Source organism: Gopherus evgoodei, chromosome 4 (assembly GCF_007399415.2).
Source record: "Gopherus evgoodei ecotype Sinaloan lineage chromosome 4, rGopEvg1_v1.p, whole genome shotgun sequence".
Lineage (NCBI taxonomy): Eukaryota > Metazoa > Chordata > Testudines > Testudinidae > Gopherus > Gopherus evgoodei.
In genome coordinates this window covers 15,589,877-15,606,143 of record NC_044325.1, presented here as the reverse complement: position 1 = coordinate 15,606,143, position 16,267 = coordinate 15,589,877, and positions in this window count along the sequence as shown.

The window sequence follows — 16,267 nt, the reverse complement described above, 5'->3', positions numbered from 1 at the left end:
CCACAACCAGCTCTTTGAGAACCTCACTCTCTTCGGAGCGGGTCTTGAGAGAATCGGACCCTGAAAGTTTAACTTGTTCTTTTCAGGCAGCTACATCCTTTTTATTTGCTTCCCTTTCCTTAATCCTGAACCCATGGTACTTACTCCTGAATTCAAAGGGAGTTCTGCTTGCCTAGAGATAGCAAGATTATTGGGCATTGTGTCATTGTCTCATGAGCGTAGGTCTCCGGCTTTGGGAATATGATTTAGTACATGGCAGGATATTGATTTTTAATAACTTGAGCCATCACATTATGCAAATAATCAGAGATTCCTCCTTGCCACAGCAAAATGTTTTACTCCTATTTCCCCTCCTTTCAAAATGCATGGTTGAATTTGGTGCTCATAAAAGCAGGAGACTAAATGCAAATCCTTCCCTTGGACAGTCATGTGGCTCCTAGCATTTGGCTTTAAGATATAGACTAGTGCCAAGCAAACACTGTGCAAATTGCCCCATTCTGCTCTGCCAATGCAGCTCTCTCATTCCTGATTTACAGCATTAGCAGGTCTCAAAAGTAACATTTTCATTTTATTACATATAATGTAAATGCTGCAGAACTACTAATAAAGAAAGTGCTAGATTCTCAGCTGGGGTAAATCATGGAGCTATGCCAATTTACATCAGCTGAGGATCGGACTCAGTGTATTTTTCTGTAATCATGTTTCCAGCAATGTCAGAGATATTCACAAAATGTTAACATCAGCCAGTTTTGAGAGGCAGCAAAACAGAAAATGTAATATAGCCACAGTCACAGTGAACATTTTGGTTTTTCCATTAGCCAATATTCTCAGGTTACCAGAAAGGAATTCATTGTGGTTCTTTGTATTCTATGCTAGCAAAACAAGAGATTAAATGACCTTAGTTGTCAGGATGGAAGATACGATGCTTGACTGCAGTTTGTTAGTGCCTACCAAATTCAAGGCTGATTAGGTTTATATTTTGCAGTTCCTGACACCAGTGCTGAAGCCCAGGAAAGTCATTCTCTTCAGTGCAGTAGCCACACACACATACCTGACTATCAAACTCAAAACATCTTTGTCAGTCTCCGGCTGCCCTTACTTACATAGATTTATGAGACACCCCCTCCTTCCCAGTGGAGGTCCAGAAATCATTCTGTGCTTTGAGTTGACATACATTTTTCCATATCAAATCAAGAACTCTGATCCCTGTTAGACTGCAACATAGCTGTGGAGCAGAAGGGGGAAAGCTCTGTCTGAAATGGAGGAAATGATGATGTAATCTTGAACAGTTAAGGACTGAAAGGATTAAAAGATTTGGAGTAGGATTTGGTAAGTCTTTAGTGTCGCATTCAGAGGAGGTATATTGGCTTCATCACCATCTGGACAGAAAATTTTCCTATTGACTGGATCAAGGTTGCTGATGTAGCTGTGCTTCTCACTAGCACCACCATACTTAACACTCTGTCATCATTTCCAGCAGAAACTCTTTTCTTCAAGGAGTTAGAACACCACAGTGAATATTTGTGGCAGGGTGAAACTTGCCTCTAAGGTCTGGGCCCAGTCCTGAGAGCAGTGCGGGAAGGGTTGGGAGAATGAGTCTTGGATGCTTTTCACTTCACAGTAACTTTAGCATTACTTCATTTTATAAAATGAAAACATACTGGACTTACAAACTGACTCACCTGTTCATGTATTTTACCTGTTTTAACTTTTCAATAACTCTCATTTCTTTTTCTTAGCAAATAAACATTTAGTTAGTTTGCTAGAGAAATTGGCAGTCAGCATAGTCTTTGGTGCGAGCAGGGCCGGCGCAACCCATTAGGTGACCTAGGAAGTCGCCTAGGGCGCTAACATTTGGGGGGTGGTGACCGCAGCGGCCAGATCTTTGGCCACCCCAGTCATTGGCGGTATTTCAGGGGTGGGACCTTCCGCCACCTATGTTGGGGGCACCATTTCGGGGGCGGGACGTTCTGCTGCCTAGGGCACCATAAAAGCGGGCGGCGCTCCTGGGTGTGAGATCCAGAGTATTCATTGATCTGGGGTAAGGGACTGAGTAAACTAATGCAATGTGATTTTTGGATTTAATAACCTTTCATCACAAAGTCTAGTTTGTCTGAGTGGTAAAGAGGGGCTAGAGAGCATAAGGGATATGCAGCTCCATGGTAAGAGTAATATAGAAATCCAGGAGTGCACACTTATTACTGACTTGGTGAAATCTAATGATAGAATATACCACCAGTTTGGGGTGCCTGCCCTGTTTTCTAGCAGTCTGACCTGAGACTGGCACAGTCAGTTGTAAACCATACCAGACAGCATGACATCTACATCTCCAGATGCCCTGTGTCACACAGATGTGCCATGGAAGGGGATTTAAGGTTTCTCTCACCTATGATGCTTTAAGCCTCAGTTCCCAGCTGTCTTTAAGGGCAATGTGTCATAGGCTGTTTTCATAGATTCTGAAACCAGAAGGGACTGTTGTGGTCATCTGGTCTCACCTCCTTGTATAACACAGGCCATAGAATTTCCCCCAAAATAATTCCTAGAGCAGATCTTTTAGGAAACCATTCAATCTTGATTTGAAAAATTGTCAGGGATAGGGAATCCATCATTATCCTTGGTAAACTTGGCCAGTGCTTAATTACATAGGTGCCGACTCCATGGGTGCTCTGGGGCTGGAGCACCCATGGGTAAAAATTGGTGGGTGCAGCAGCTACCTCCTCCGTTCACCTCTGCTCCACCTCTGCCTCCTCCCCTGAGCACACCGAAGCTCCACTTCTCCCCTCTCCCTCCCAACACTTCCCGCCATGAAACAGCTGATTCACGGTGGCAAGCACTGGGAGGGAGGGGGGAGGAGAGGGAACGTGGCTCACTCGGGGAAGAGGCAGGGCCAGGGCAGGGATTTTGGGAAGGGGTCCAACAGAGGCAGGGAGGGGGCAGAGTTGGGGTGGGGACTTTAGGGAAGGGCTTGGGATGGGGTGGGGCAGGAGGAGGTGGAGGCAGGGCAGGGCCAGGGCGAGCACCCACCAGTGCCTGGAAAAGTTGGCGCCTATGCTTAATTACCCTCACTGTTCAATATTTATACCTTATTTCCCATCTGAGTTTGTCTAGCTTCAACTTCCAGCCATTGGATCATGTTATATCTTTCTCAGTCAGGATGAAGAGACCATTATTAAATATTTGATCCTGATATAGCTAGAGAGTATAGGCTGTGATCAAGTCACTCCTTAACTGTCTCTTAATTTATTTATCTTAACAAAGCTCTTCGAGTATCACCATACGGCATGTCTTCTAATCCTTGAATCATTCTTGTGGCTCTTCTCTGAACCTTTGCCAATATGTCAACATTCTTCTTGACTTGTGAACACCAGAACTGGACACGGTATTCCACCAGTGGTCACACTAGTGCCAAATATAGAGGTAAAATAATCTGTCTGTTCCTACTCATGATTCCTCTGTTTATGCATCCCAGGATCACGTTAGCTCTTTTGGCCACAGCACCACATTTGGAGCCTATGTTCATCTAATTATTCACCATGTTCCCAAATCTTTTTCAAAGTCACTGCTTCCCAGGATAGACCACCCCGACCTGTAAGCACAGGCTTCATTATTTGTTCCTAGAAGTGTTTAAACCAGTCACCTGAGACAGTTCAACTCTCCCATCTGCCTGATGAGAAGGGATTTAGATATGGGTTTTCCACCTCTCAAGTGAGTGCCTGGATCACTGGACTATAGAGTTATTCTTGCTTGCTTTCTAGCACAATGCATATTTATACACAGGGAAATAGCTTCAAAAGGAGAGATCAAGACACACTACATCAGAATATCCCATAGCCCATATTATTTCAGCATGCAAAATTCTAGTCCTAGTGAAAATGCAGATGGAGGTGAAAATGGAATTAACTGAATATATAAGACTACTCCAAAAGGTTTGGCTTTGTTCTAGAAATGGGCCAAGGTTTACAGGGATACTAATTAGTTTCTGAATTTGTTCATCCAGCCCTAAATCAGCATTAATCTGAAACTCCATCCATGAAAATGAAAACGACAGTGACTTTTACTACAGCCTTAAGTGACCACAGAAACATTTATGAACTCGGAAGCAATTAAATCCCCAGTGAGATGCTATTTTGAACAGAACACACAGCATGTCCTCAGAAAGGACAAAACAGAGCTGTAGCCAGACACATGGGACACCAAATGATCAAATATCAGAGGGGTAGCCATGTTAGTCTGGATCTGTAAAAAGTGATAAAGAGTCCTGTAGCACCCTATACAATAACAGAAGTATTGGAGCATGAACTTTCGTGGGTGAATATTTCAGACAAAGTGGGTATTCACCCATGAAAGCTTATGCTCCAATACTTCTGTTAGGCTATAAGGTGCCACAGGATTCTGGCGCATTTTACAAATTATCAAAGTTGCTCTTAGGTAAGAAAGTAAATGGTCACATTAGGGGAACATATACGCTTAACAGAAAAAATTAAATAAAATCTAAATGGATCTGCAGAAATCTCATGCTGTCCCTTGTGCTTGTCACTGATCTTCCTGATACATGGCATCAGGTTTGGGGAAAAAAATAGTATCTAAATCACATTTTAAAACCATTTTCTTCCCCACTACACTTCTCTGCTCCCTCCTTTGTAACCAGACATGATAGTGAGTGATTGGGTATTGCTGTAAATAGCATATACACACAGGTGCCAACACTGTGGGTGCTTCAGCCCTGGAGCACCCACAGAAAAAAATTAGTGGGTGCTTAGCACCCACTGGCAACCAGCTCCCTGCTTCCCCCAGCACCTACCACCTACCAGAGGCCCTGCCAATCAACTCTTCCCCCACCCTCCCAGCACTTCCTGCCTGCCATGATCAGCTGTTCTGTGGCATGCAGAAGGCACTGGGGAGGAAGGAGCAGAGCGGGGAAGGGGTGTGCTTGGGTGAGGGGTGCAATGGGGAGGGAAAAGGCAGGGTGGGGTGTGGGCTTGCGTAAGGGGTGGAGTGGGGACAGGGCATAGGGCAGAAAGGAGTTGACCACCCCTGGGGGCAAGGAGGATGTGGATGCCTGTGCATCTACAGACACAATGAACTAGGCTGATTGTAAGAGAAACTCTGGCCTCGTCCAGACTAGGGGAGGAAAATCGATCTTAGATATGCAACTTCAGCTACGTGAATAACGTAGCTGAAGTCGAATATCTAAGATCAAATTACTCACCCGTCCAGACGGCACGGGATCGATGTCCGCAGCTCTCTGTGTCAATTCCGGAACTCCGTTCGGGTTGATGGAGTTCCAGAATCGATGTAAGCGCGCTCGGGGATCAATATATCGTGTCTAGACTAGACGCGATATATCGATCCCCGAGCAATCGATTTTAACTCGCTGATACGGCGGGGTAGTCTGGACGTGGGCTCTGTCTCCCACTCACACTGTAAATCTGAGCTTAAGTTCAGGCTCAAGCCTAACACCCTTCTCCTCTCCCCCCCCCACACACACACTGCCTTGCATCTACACTGAAATTATGCAAATCCAGGGGCTCATGACACAGCAGGGTTACAGAGCCTGAGCACAAGTCAAGCTGGGACCCAGGGTTCAAGCCCTATTGCTTTGCAGCATAGATGCACTGCCACTTGACTTATGTCCTGTGAGTTCACTCTAAGCATCCCACAATTTCGTGGGCCAACTTCCTTAGTCCTCTCTGTCCCAACAATCTCCAGTTGACTCTACAGGAAATGGAAGCCACCCTCCCCTAAGTGTATTTCAGAAGCTCAGTGAGTCAGCATTAACCCATTGTCTTCTGATCACTGAGCAGCAAGCACACCTTCGGAGCGTCTCAGCGGTTTGCAATGGAGGCTGAACTGAGGCTTTTGCAAAGTGAGCTGCATCCTGGTCAGGTGAGGATGAATCTCTGGTGTGAGTAGGATGACCAGATCACCCAGGTCAAATATCGGGATGCAGGGGGGCGGGGCGGGGGCAGAGGAGGAAAAAATGGTGGCAGAGCAAAAAAAAAACAACACAAAACAAAAAACACCCCACCCCTGATTCCTCCTCCCTCTGCAAGCGCTGGAGGGAGGCCTGGGAGACTCAGGGGAGGATGGGGCCAAGGTGAGTGAGAGTCTGGCAGGGTCCCGAGCAGGCAGGACTCGGGCGCGGTACCTGGGAGGGAGAGTAGGGGGTCGCCTGCGGGGCCAGGCAGCAGCTGTTCTCTCCACCTGGGCAGCGAGACTCAGAAGCAGCCGCTGCTGCAGCTCCCACTGCTGCAGGGGGAGGAAGCGGCCACTGGCCAAGCTCGGCGGCTGCAGCTCTGGCACCCATGAACCGCCCGAGCCTGCTGCGAGGACCCAGCGTGCACACTGTGCACGCCCAGCCCCTGGCCAGTCACATCTTGGCTGGCTTCCCAGCTGGTGCAATCCCGCAGGCAGCCCCGGAGTGGGGGCAGCAAGCCCCAGCCCCCCAATCCCGCTCAGGACCCGCAGGGGAACGAACGGGGCTGGGCTGCCGATGCCTCCGCCATGGGATTGCACCAGCTGGGCAGTTAGCCCAGACATGACTGGCCAGGGGCTGGGGTCCAGAGCCTTTGCTTGTTTGTCCAGTGTCCCGACCTAACATTGGTCGGGACACGGGACAAACAAACAAATATCGGGACAGTCCCGATAAAATCGAGATGTCTGGTCACCTTAGGTGTGAGGCCAGTAAAACTGTGAACTTCAGCAAAAGCACCAGGAATGACCAAGTGTACCAAAAGATAGCTAAAAGAGCTGGCAGCTTCGCAGATTTTCTGGACTGATGATCAGTGTAGGGAGCATCCGGGCCAGCTCTAGGTTTTTTGCCATCCCAAGCAAAAAACTCGCCACCCCAAGCTCCGAGAGCGCAACTGCCCAAGCAAAAAAACCAAACAAACGACTGTCCGGAATGCCGCCCCTGAAGTTGTGCTGCCCCAAGCATGTGCTTACCTTACTGGTGCCTAGAACCGGTCCTGGGGAGCATAGCAGAGGCTGAAGAGCGAGTACTGGAAGAGCAGGAAGAAGAGCCACACCTCAGGCAACTCGCCAACATCATGCCCATTTTATGAGGATGCAGCAGAGCAAAGACTCACCAGTGTGGCAACTCCTGCTGGTCATCCTGGGAATTAGCTCAACTCCAGTTCCGGAGAGCCCTTTGCTGGCCGGTGTCTTGCCTGCCTCAGATCCTATGTCCCTTACGGACCCCGGTGCCCCTTTACCTCGTGGTTCTGCCCCAGCAGTACCCCGTGCTCTAGATCTCCCCTCCCAGGGGAACCCCCAACCCTCTAAGCCCACCTTGCCTCAGTGGCTACTGCCTGTCATCATCTAGCCCCCTTTCCCTGGGACAGACTGCAGTCTATAATGGCCACTCATCATTGGCAAGGGGGTAGGATCTGCTGCCTCTGCCTATTCTTGGACTGCCCCTCTGCAGCCCTAGCACCTTTTTGGGCCTTTAACAAGGCCTCAGCCTGGGGAGTTGCCAGGCTAGAGCTCCCCAGCTCCTCTTGCTCTTTTCCCCAGCACTGCTCTGCTCTGCTTTAAGTACCCTGTGCTCCCAGGCAGGCAGCCCTTCCCACTCCAGGCCTGGAGTGAGACTTCTTTGTCTCCTGGCCCCTCAGCCCTTTTATCTAGGCCAGCTGTGGCCTGATTAAGCCAGCCACACCTGGGGCCAACTACCTCAACCAGCCTCCCTCAGCTGCTCTTAATCCCTTTTACCTTGGAGTGGGGCAGCTGCCCCACTACAGAGGAGTTTGGGCTCCCTTGAAGCCTTCGAGGAGCAGTGGGCACTGTCCGGGGTTCTCTGCTCGGTGTCCCCGTCAGGGTCCCTTCTTGTGACCATTTGACCGCACTCCTGTCCCTGTTCTTTTATTAGTTGTCCCCCGTAATCAGTGGGTTCTGTGGTACTGTGGGTCCTCCCCTTAGGCTGGGGGAGGATCCTTTAGCAGTGGGTGGGCTTTGCCCGCCCACTTCCCGGAAACCCAATAGATACAGAGGAGTTTGGGCTCCCTTGATGCCTTTGAGGAGCAGTGGGTGCTGTCTCGGGTTCTCTGCTCGGTGTCCTCGTCAGGGTCCCTTCTTATGACCCTTTGACTGCACTCCTGTCCCTGTTCTTTTATTAGTTGTCCCCCGTAATCAGTGGGTTCTGTGGTACTGTGGGTCCTCCCCTTAGGCTGGGGGAGGATCCTTTAGCAGTGGGTGGGCTTTGCCTGCCCAATTCCCGGAAACCCAATAGATACAGAGGAGTTTGGGCTCCCTTGATGCCTTCGAGGAGCAGTGGGTGCTGTCTGGGGTTCTCTGCTCGGTGTCCCCGTCAGGGTCTCTTCTTATGACTCTTTGACCACACTCCTGTCCCTGTTCTTTTATTAGTTGTCCCCCGGAATCAGGCTGGGGGGTGGGGATCCTTTAGCAGTGGGCGGGCTTCCTGAATCCAGCATGCAGACTGATGGGAACCAGCTGCAGGCTCTGAGTAGGGATCGTGTAGTGACTCTAGTTATGAAAACAGTCCCAGAGCAGGCTGTGGATCAGGATCAGCAGCAAATTCTAGGTTCCTATTCAGAAGAGTTGTTCAATACCTCTCCTGTGAGCCCCTGGAGGAACATCTTGCTGTTGAGCCTGCAACAAACCCGGTGGAAACAGGAGCCACCCCACAGCCTAGTAAGTTTCTGACTCCCAAGTTACAGTTTATTATTACAGTAATGAGAGGGATTTCTGCTCTAAGAAGCAATGCAAAAGTTATGAGAAGCCCCTGCTCTCAGCATGTATCTGCTAACAGTGGATTGTATCACAGCACCTCGGTGTCTTCCCTCCCCCTTACCACATGGAGTTCAAAATGCCAACTGGGAATTTTAAACATTTAGAAAACAGCCTTAAAGATTTTTTTTCTCTGTAAAGTCACAGATGTTTGCTAGGGTCAGGCATGTTTTTCTTTCACTAGTAAAGGCTTGACATTTGTCACTCTGTAATCACTCCATGGTCTATGGAGCCACCTGGAAACACGGAACTCACTTCTATTTCCAAATCTAGTCCATTTTATTTAGAGGTAGTCCATGGAGTCTACAGGTCACAAAATTATTTCTCCCGAGTGTAATTGTAGTGTCATTTTTTGTCCAGAACTGTGCAGGGTATAGGAAGGAGGAAATTTGTAGAGTTCTGTGTTTTTCCATGCAACTATAACCAGGGAGCTAATATATGGGCCAATGAACCATCTGTTAATTCCCTCATGGAGTCTGACCCAATCCTGGTTGGCTGATAGCTGCAAACTCTTCCTAAAGCAGGAACTCCAGATACCTAGTCACACTGCAGGGAAGGACATATTTTCCAGGCCCTCCTCAATAGCTGACTCAAATCCTACTAATCTTACATTGCAGTGTAGACATTCCCTTTCAGTCAAGTTCAGCCACTACACTACTTGTACATTAGCTCTGTTACAGTTTAATTCATATTCTTTATCAAGACTGGTTTCTCTCCACTTGCCAGTGGTAGGTATGGGGAGAATTTTCAGAAGTGGTTTAAAATATGTAATATGCCAAACTGTGTTCTGGTACATGGGTGCAACTTGTATTGAGGTCAATAGGACTTACCCTCCACCTCGTGATTCAGAGCAGAACTTGGATCATGCAAGATTACAACGTCTGTTGTCCAGTATTTCCTCATGTGTTCTCATAAATCTAATTATCAAACCCCAAAAAATTAATTTTAAAAAAAGTGTTTGATGGGCATGAGTATACACAAACCTACAGTGTTCTCATGTCAAAATGACCTTAACCATATGTACACATGAGCAAAAATATTGTGCTAAATCAAGAAATTTTCCATTGAAGATAATGAGAGTTTGCCCATCCAAGGACCTCTGACTATGGACCAAACCTTATGTGAAATAATACGGAAGGGTAATTTTATAAGCTATCCTAGTATACATAGGAACAGAAAAAAAATTACAGAAACAGGAGCAGAAATAACATTTCTTGCCAATGGCTGAAAACCTATGCAGATAAAATCTTAACTCTCTTCTCTTATTTGTATATTCTCTCTCCGTCACATTTACAAGAGGTTAAAAAATTAGTGCTGGCTGGAGAAACTTCAACAGAACCATATTCTATCAGAATATGCAGTTCCATAGAAACAGAAACACTTCATCAAGTCAGGTAAATTTCACCCAAATTTTGTTTCGGAAGAAAATGGGGGTGGAGTTTGACAGCTTCGACGTACCCCATTTCAATATTTTCAGAACAAAATGTTATGTTTTTTTGAAGCAACTTTGCTTTGTATTATACGCATGCACGCACACACACATACACACACAATAAAATACAAATTTAAAAAAAGTCAACAAAAACAGGGCTGCTCCGAGGATTCAGGGGTCTGGGGCAGGGCCGGGTCTGCGGCAGCAATTCAGTGGCTGGTCTCTCTAGGAGGGAAAGACCTGCCGCCAAATTGCTGCCAAAGAATGAAGTGGTGGCAGTAGAGCTGCCGCCGATCGCAGAATTTTCCAGAATTTTGAAATGTTCATGTTTAATTCAGAAAGAAGCCAAATTTCAAACACTCAAATCCTTTGTGAAATGGAACTTTCATCTTTTGTACAACATTACAATAAGCCACCCAGAGCACATTTAGATGCTCAGGCTGATCTTATAAGCATTTTGCAAATGTACTGTGTTCACTATGGATAATGAGACCAAAGGAGAAAAAATCTTGTAATAAATACCTGTTCTGTACAATTATATGATGTACCATCAGATGTCATAAACAGCAATTAACCATTAGGTTGAAAATATTTGATCGTAACCTATTACAATTTTACTACATTTTCAACATACAGCCACTTGTATTGTACTACTGCAGCATAAATTAGCACTAGAACTAAGCAAGGTTTTGGCCTTTTATGTTTCTTTGAGTGAACTCTGTTGAACATGAGCAATGTCTGTGTTTGCCCCTTCATTCCAGGTGCACGAGATTATATCTGTAGGTTCTGTTCAGTTGAATGTATTTTCACTGCTGACTTCACATAACTGCTTTAAAAAGCTCTTTTCCCTTTGTTTTTCTAGGGACCTGCCCAAAAACGTTTCCGTCCAACCCACCATCAAACAAAACTCCAGCAGAGAAGCACAGCATAATTATATGCAAAGGTTCCAAGCGCAATAGCAACTTCAGGGATTTCTGCTTTCAAAGTTAGTCACAGTTTCTCTTGGGCATTGTTTGCTTCGCCTCTAGAAGACAAGGCTTCAAAGATCACTGGTATGGCAAAGGAGGTCAGAAGACCAAGTCTGCAGGGCCAAGAAATATTAAAACTAGAGTGGGATGCATATTGAAAAACATCAGACAAAAGTATTTTACCTTTTCCCCCCACTCCCCCAGTGCAATGAACCAAAATGCTCTGGACTCCAGGCAGGGTTGTTTTAGAAATCTGGATCCCAGATGGAAGTTTTGTGGCTTGAACCTGTTTCTAACCTTTTAAATTATTTATTTATTTTGCGAGAGGGAAAAAAGACATCTAATGGTAGACCACAATCAAAAAAACCCCAAAACAAGGGATCTGGCATGGGCATAAAGATCCACCCGTGTAGCACTGATAGAGAAGATAGTCCTGTGACTAATGATTCTAGACCAGTGGTTCTCAAACTTTTCTATTGATAACCCCTTTCACACCGCAAGTCTCTGAGTGCAACCCACCCCCTTATAAATTATAAGCATTTTAATATATTTAACAGTATTATAAATGCTGGAGATGAAGCACAGCTTAGGGTGGAGGCTGACAGCTCATGACCCCCCCCATGTTATGACCTTGAGAACCCCTGTTCTAGACTCTGACTTGGGAGACAGGTTCTGTTCCTGCCACTGACACAGACTTGCTGTGACACCTTCAGGAAATCACTTCTTCTCTGTTTCCCCTCCCTCCATCTGCCTTGTCTGTATAGGTTGTAAAAGGCTCTCTGGGGTTTTCTGTTAGTGTGTGTTTTGTACAGTGCCTTGCACAGTTGGAGCTAATGCTGTGCAAATAACAGATTTTTTAGTTTGCTGGCCAACCAAAAAAAAAAAAATCTAATTCCCCTCCTCTCCTCTACATGTCTACACTGACCTGAAATGAAAAAAATTCATATATTTGATTAACTGAAAATTTTTAAAATTAATTTTGGGTCAAATGAAGTATTTGAACAATAAAAGGTGTTTTGAATTGAAAAATCAAAACTTTTTATTTTCAAAATATCAAAATGAAACATTTCAATTTTTTTAATTTTTATTTGGGATTTTTTTATGAGAACAAATTGATGAATCTGACACACATTCGCAAAATGTTTCAGTTGACCCAAATCTGCATTTTTCAGCATAAAAAGTTTCCTCCAAATTTTTTTTTGATCAGATCTAGTTGCGGCCTTTAAACATTTACAAACAAATAAAAAGGATCAGGATCTAATTAATCAATTGTAAGGCTTTATAGATCCAACAGGTAGTTTATAGCATGATTTTGTAACAAAATTCTAAACCAAGAAATCCCCATTAACACTAAAAAGGGAAACTATGTTATACCCTTGCTAGCAACAGCTACATTTAAACATTGTCACGGATAGTACAGTTTTGATTCTGGTTCAGGGTGGGCTACTTTGAGAAGAAGAAAACCATGCCCAAAGAAGGAAGATTCAGTTCTAAAGTCACCCTACACTTCAAGATTACCTGAGATACACTGTTCATAGCTTCTACTTTGTGAGAGATCACAGAGCTCTGAGAGAGCCCTACGCCTCTTGTCCTCTGCGCACAGCTATAGGTGAGGCATAGATAAAGGCCCAATATTTCTCTAGGCAGAACAATGGTCTTTCATTATTTTAAGGAAATGTTAATCACGGTCAGTCTGCTGCCAGAACACAGTCATTGCTGGGAATGAAGACTGGGAAGCTGAAAGTAGGAGGAGATCTTTAAGGTAATTACACTGAATTTGCCCAAAGGTGCAATGCAGGTGGTCGAAGGCCTCAGGCAACAACCTAAATGGCTGGAAGCATTCAGTTGCAACCACTGTAGCTGAGCCCCCTGCCACGGAAGCTGAAATCACTCAGATTCCATGTACTAATCTGTTTTTAACAATTTATGGTAGTTTCACTAAAGGGTTTGAAGCAGGAGACAGAAGCTTGATCCAGTAGAAGAGCTTAACCCTGTTAGCGTTAGTGGCTTTTATACATCACCTTATGACTAATCCCAGGCTGAAGAACCTGCTCACAGATCAGAAGTGCATTCAGCCACTAAACCCAATAGGCATTAAAGAAACAAATACACACATTCTTTCCAGAAGGCTGGTGGGGCAGCTAGCTGCTGTCACACCCTCTGACACAGCTGCCCGGAATGGATTTAAGCTATTTTTGTTGTTTATTGATTTAGTGAAAAACACTCTGCTTCAATTTTTTATCTCATGGCAGCCAAGCCAGGGAAACAAAGATGTGACCACATGGGGTTTTACAAGCAATTATTTTTTAAATTCTATATTTTAGACCAAATCCTCAGCAAATGGGAATGGACATAGCTGCATTGACTTTCAGGGCGCTACGAGGATTTGCACCCGTGAGAATCAGATGCTTTGCTTATCAAGAAATTCTCCTGCAACAAGAAACAAAGCCATATAACTAGCCTTTACTTAAACATACAGAAAGGTGCTAAGAAATAATGTTGCTAATTTACAATACACGTTCCATTGAGTTCTAAAACTAGCTACACCTCAGATAAAACTAGTGTCTTAATGTACATATTTTAAAGTGTAATATGTGGCTTTAGCCCCAACAAGCAATTGGGACAATTTTAATACACAGGTGCTGAGTCAGGTCAATCAAGGTCCTCTATGGACTGGGATCAAGCTACCCTAGAAAGTGCCTCTTGAGAGAGTCCTCATCTCTGGAACTGTCTGCCACAGGAGAGTCATGTAAGCTCAGGTTTAACAAAAGACCTGACTCGGCTCCTGTTAAAATTAATAGATTCTAAAACTTGCACAGCTTCTTCCCTCTGCTATAACTAAATGGTGAGGGGGTTGTTTAATGGGCTGGTCTTTCACAGTATCAATTTTGGTCTGCTCCAGTCCAATCCACATTGTTGTGGGACCAGGAGAACACCTCCTGATACCCAACCAGAAAGGCTTGGATTGTTCTGCTGCCCCTCCTTTAAATGTACAGCACCGGAGCAAGGTGAGTAGAAGCTTCGGGACCTCACTTCCACCCTTATTCCTGCTTTTACATCATCATTTACTAGGTCTCCTGGTTCACATTTTGCAGCTGTGGTTCCCTTATAGATTCATAGACTCTCGGACTGGAAGGGACCTCGAGAGGTCATCGAGTCCAGTCCCCTGCCCTCATGGCAGGACCAAATACTGTCTAGACCATCCCTAATAGACATTTATCTTACCTACTCTTAAATATTTCCAGAGATGGAGATTCCACAATTTCCCTAGGCAATCTATTCCAGTGTTTAACTACCCTGACAGTTAGGAACTTTTTCCTAATGTCCAACCTAAATCTCCCTCGCTGAAGTTTAAGCCCATTGCTTCTTGTTCTATCATTGGAGGCCAAGGTGAACAAGTTTTCTCCCTCCTCCTGATGACACCCTTTTAGATACCTGAAAACTGCTATCATATCCCCTCTCAGTCTTCTCTTTTCCAAACTAAACAAACCCAATTCCTTCAGCCTTCCTTCATAGGTCATGCTCTCAAGATCTTTAATCATTCTTGTTGCTCTTCTCTGGACCCTCTCCAATTTCTCCACATCTTTCTTGAAATGCGGTGCCCAGAACTGGACACAATACTCCAGTTGAGGCCTAACCAGCGCAGAGTAAAGCGGAAGAATGACTTCTCGTGTCTTGTTTACAACACACCTGTTAATGCATCCCAGAATCACATTTGCTTTTTTTGCAACAGTATCACACTGTTGACTCATATTAAGCTTGTGGTCCACTATGACCCCTAGATCTCTTTCTGCCATACTCCTTCCTAGACAGTCTCTTCCCATTCTGTATGTGTGAAACTGATTGTTCCTTCCTAAGTGGAGCACTTTGCATTTATCTTTATTGAACTTCATCCGGTTTACCTCAGACCATTTCTCCAATTTGTCCAGATCATTTTGAATTTTGACCCTGTCCTCCAAAGCAGTTGCAATCCCTCCCAGTTTGGTATCATCTGCAAACTTAATAAGCGTACTTTCTATGCCAACATCTAAATCGTTGATGAAGATATTGAACAGAGCCGGTCCCAAAACAGACCCCTGCGGAACCCCACTCGTTATACCTTTCCAGCAGGATTGGGAGCCATTAATAACTACTCTCTGAGTATGGTTATCCAGCCAGTTATGCACCCACTGTATAGTAGCCCCATCTAAATTGTACTTTCCTAGTTTATCTATAAGAATATCATGCTAGACCATATCAAATGCCTTACTAAAGTCTAGGTATATCACATCCACCGTTTCTCCCTTATCCACAAAGCTCATTATCCTATCAAAGAATGCTATCAGATTAGTTTGACACGATTTGTTCTTTACAAATCCATGCTGGCTATTCCCTATCACCTTTCCACCTTCCAAAAGTGTTTGCAGATGATTTCTTTAATTACTTGCTCCATTATTTTCCCTGGCACAGAAGTTAAACTAACTGGTCTGTAGTTTCCTGGGTTGTTTTTATTTCCCTTTTTATAGATGGGCACTATATTTGCCCTTTTCCAGTCTTCTGGAATCTCCCCCGTCTCCCATGATTTCCCAAAGATAATAGCTAGAGGCTCAGATACCTCCTCTATTAACTCCTTGAGTATTCTAGGGTGCATTTCATCAGGCCTGGTGACTTGCAGGCATCTAACTTTTCTAAGTGATTTTTTACTTGCTCTTTTTTTATTTTATCTTCTAAACCTACCCTCTTCCCGTAAGCATTCACTATATTAGACATTCCTTCAGACTTCTCAGTGAAGACCGAAACAAAGAAGTCATTAAGCATCTCTGCCATTTCCAGGTCTCCCGTTACTGTTTCCCCCTCCTCACTGAGCAGTGGGCCTACCCTGTCCTTGGTCTTCCTCTTGCTTCTAATGTATTGATAAAAAGTCTTCTTGTTTCCCTTTATTCCCATAGCTAGTTTGAGCTCATTTTGTGCCTTTGCCTTTCTAATCTTGCCTCTGCATTCCTGTGTTATTTGCCTATATTCGTCCTTTGTAATCTGACCTAGTTTCCATTTTTTATATGACGCCTTTTTATTTTGTAGGTCACGCAACATCTCGTGGTTAAGCCAAGGTGGTCTTTTGCCACATTTTCTATCTTTCCTAACC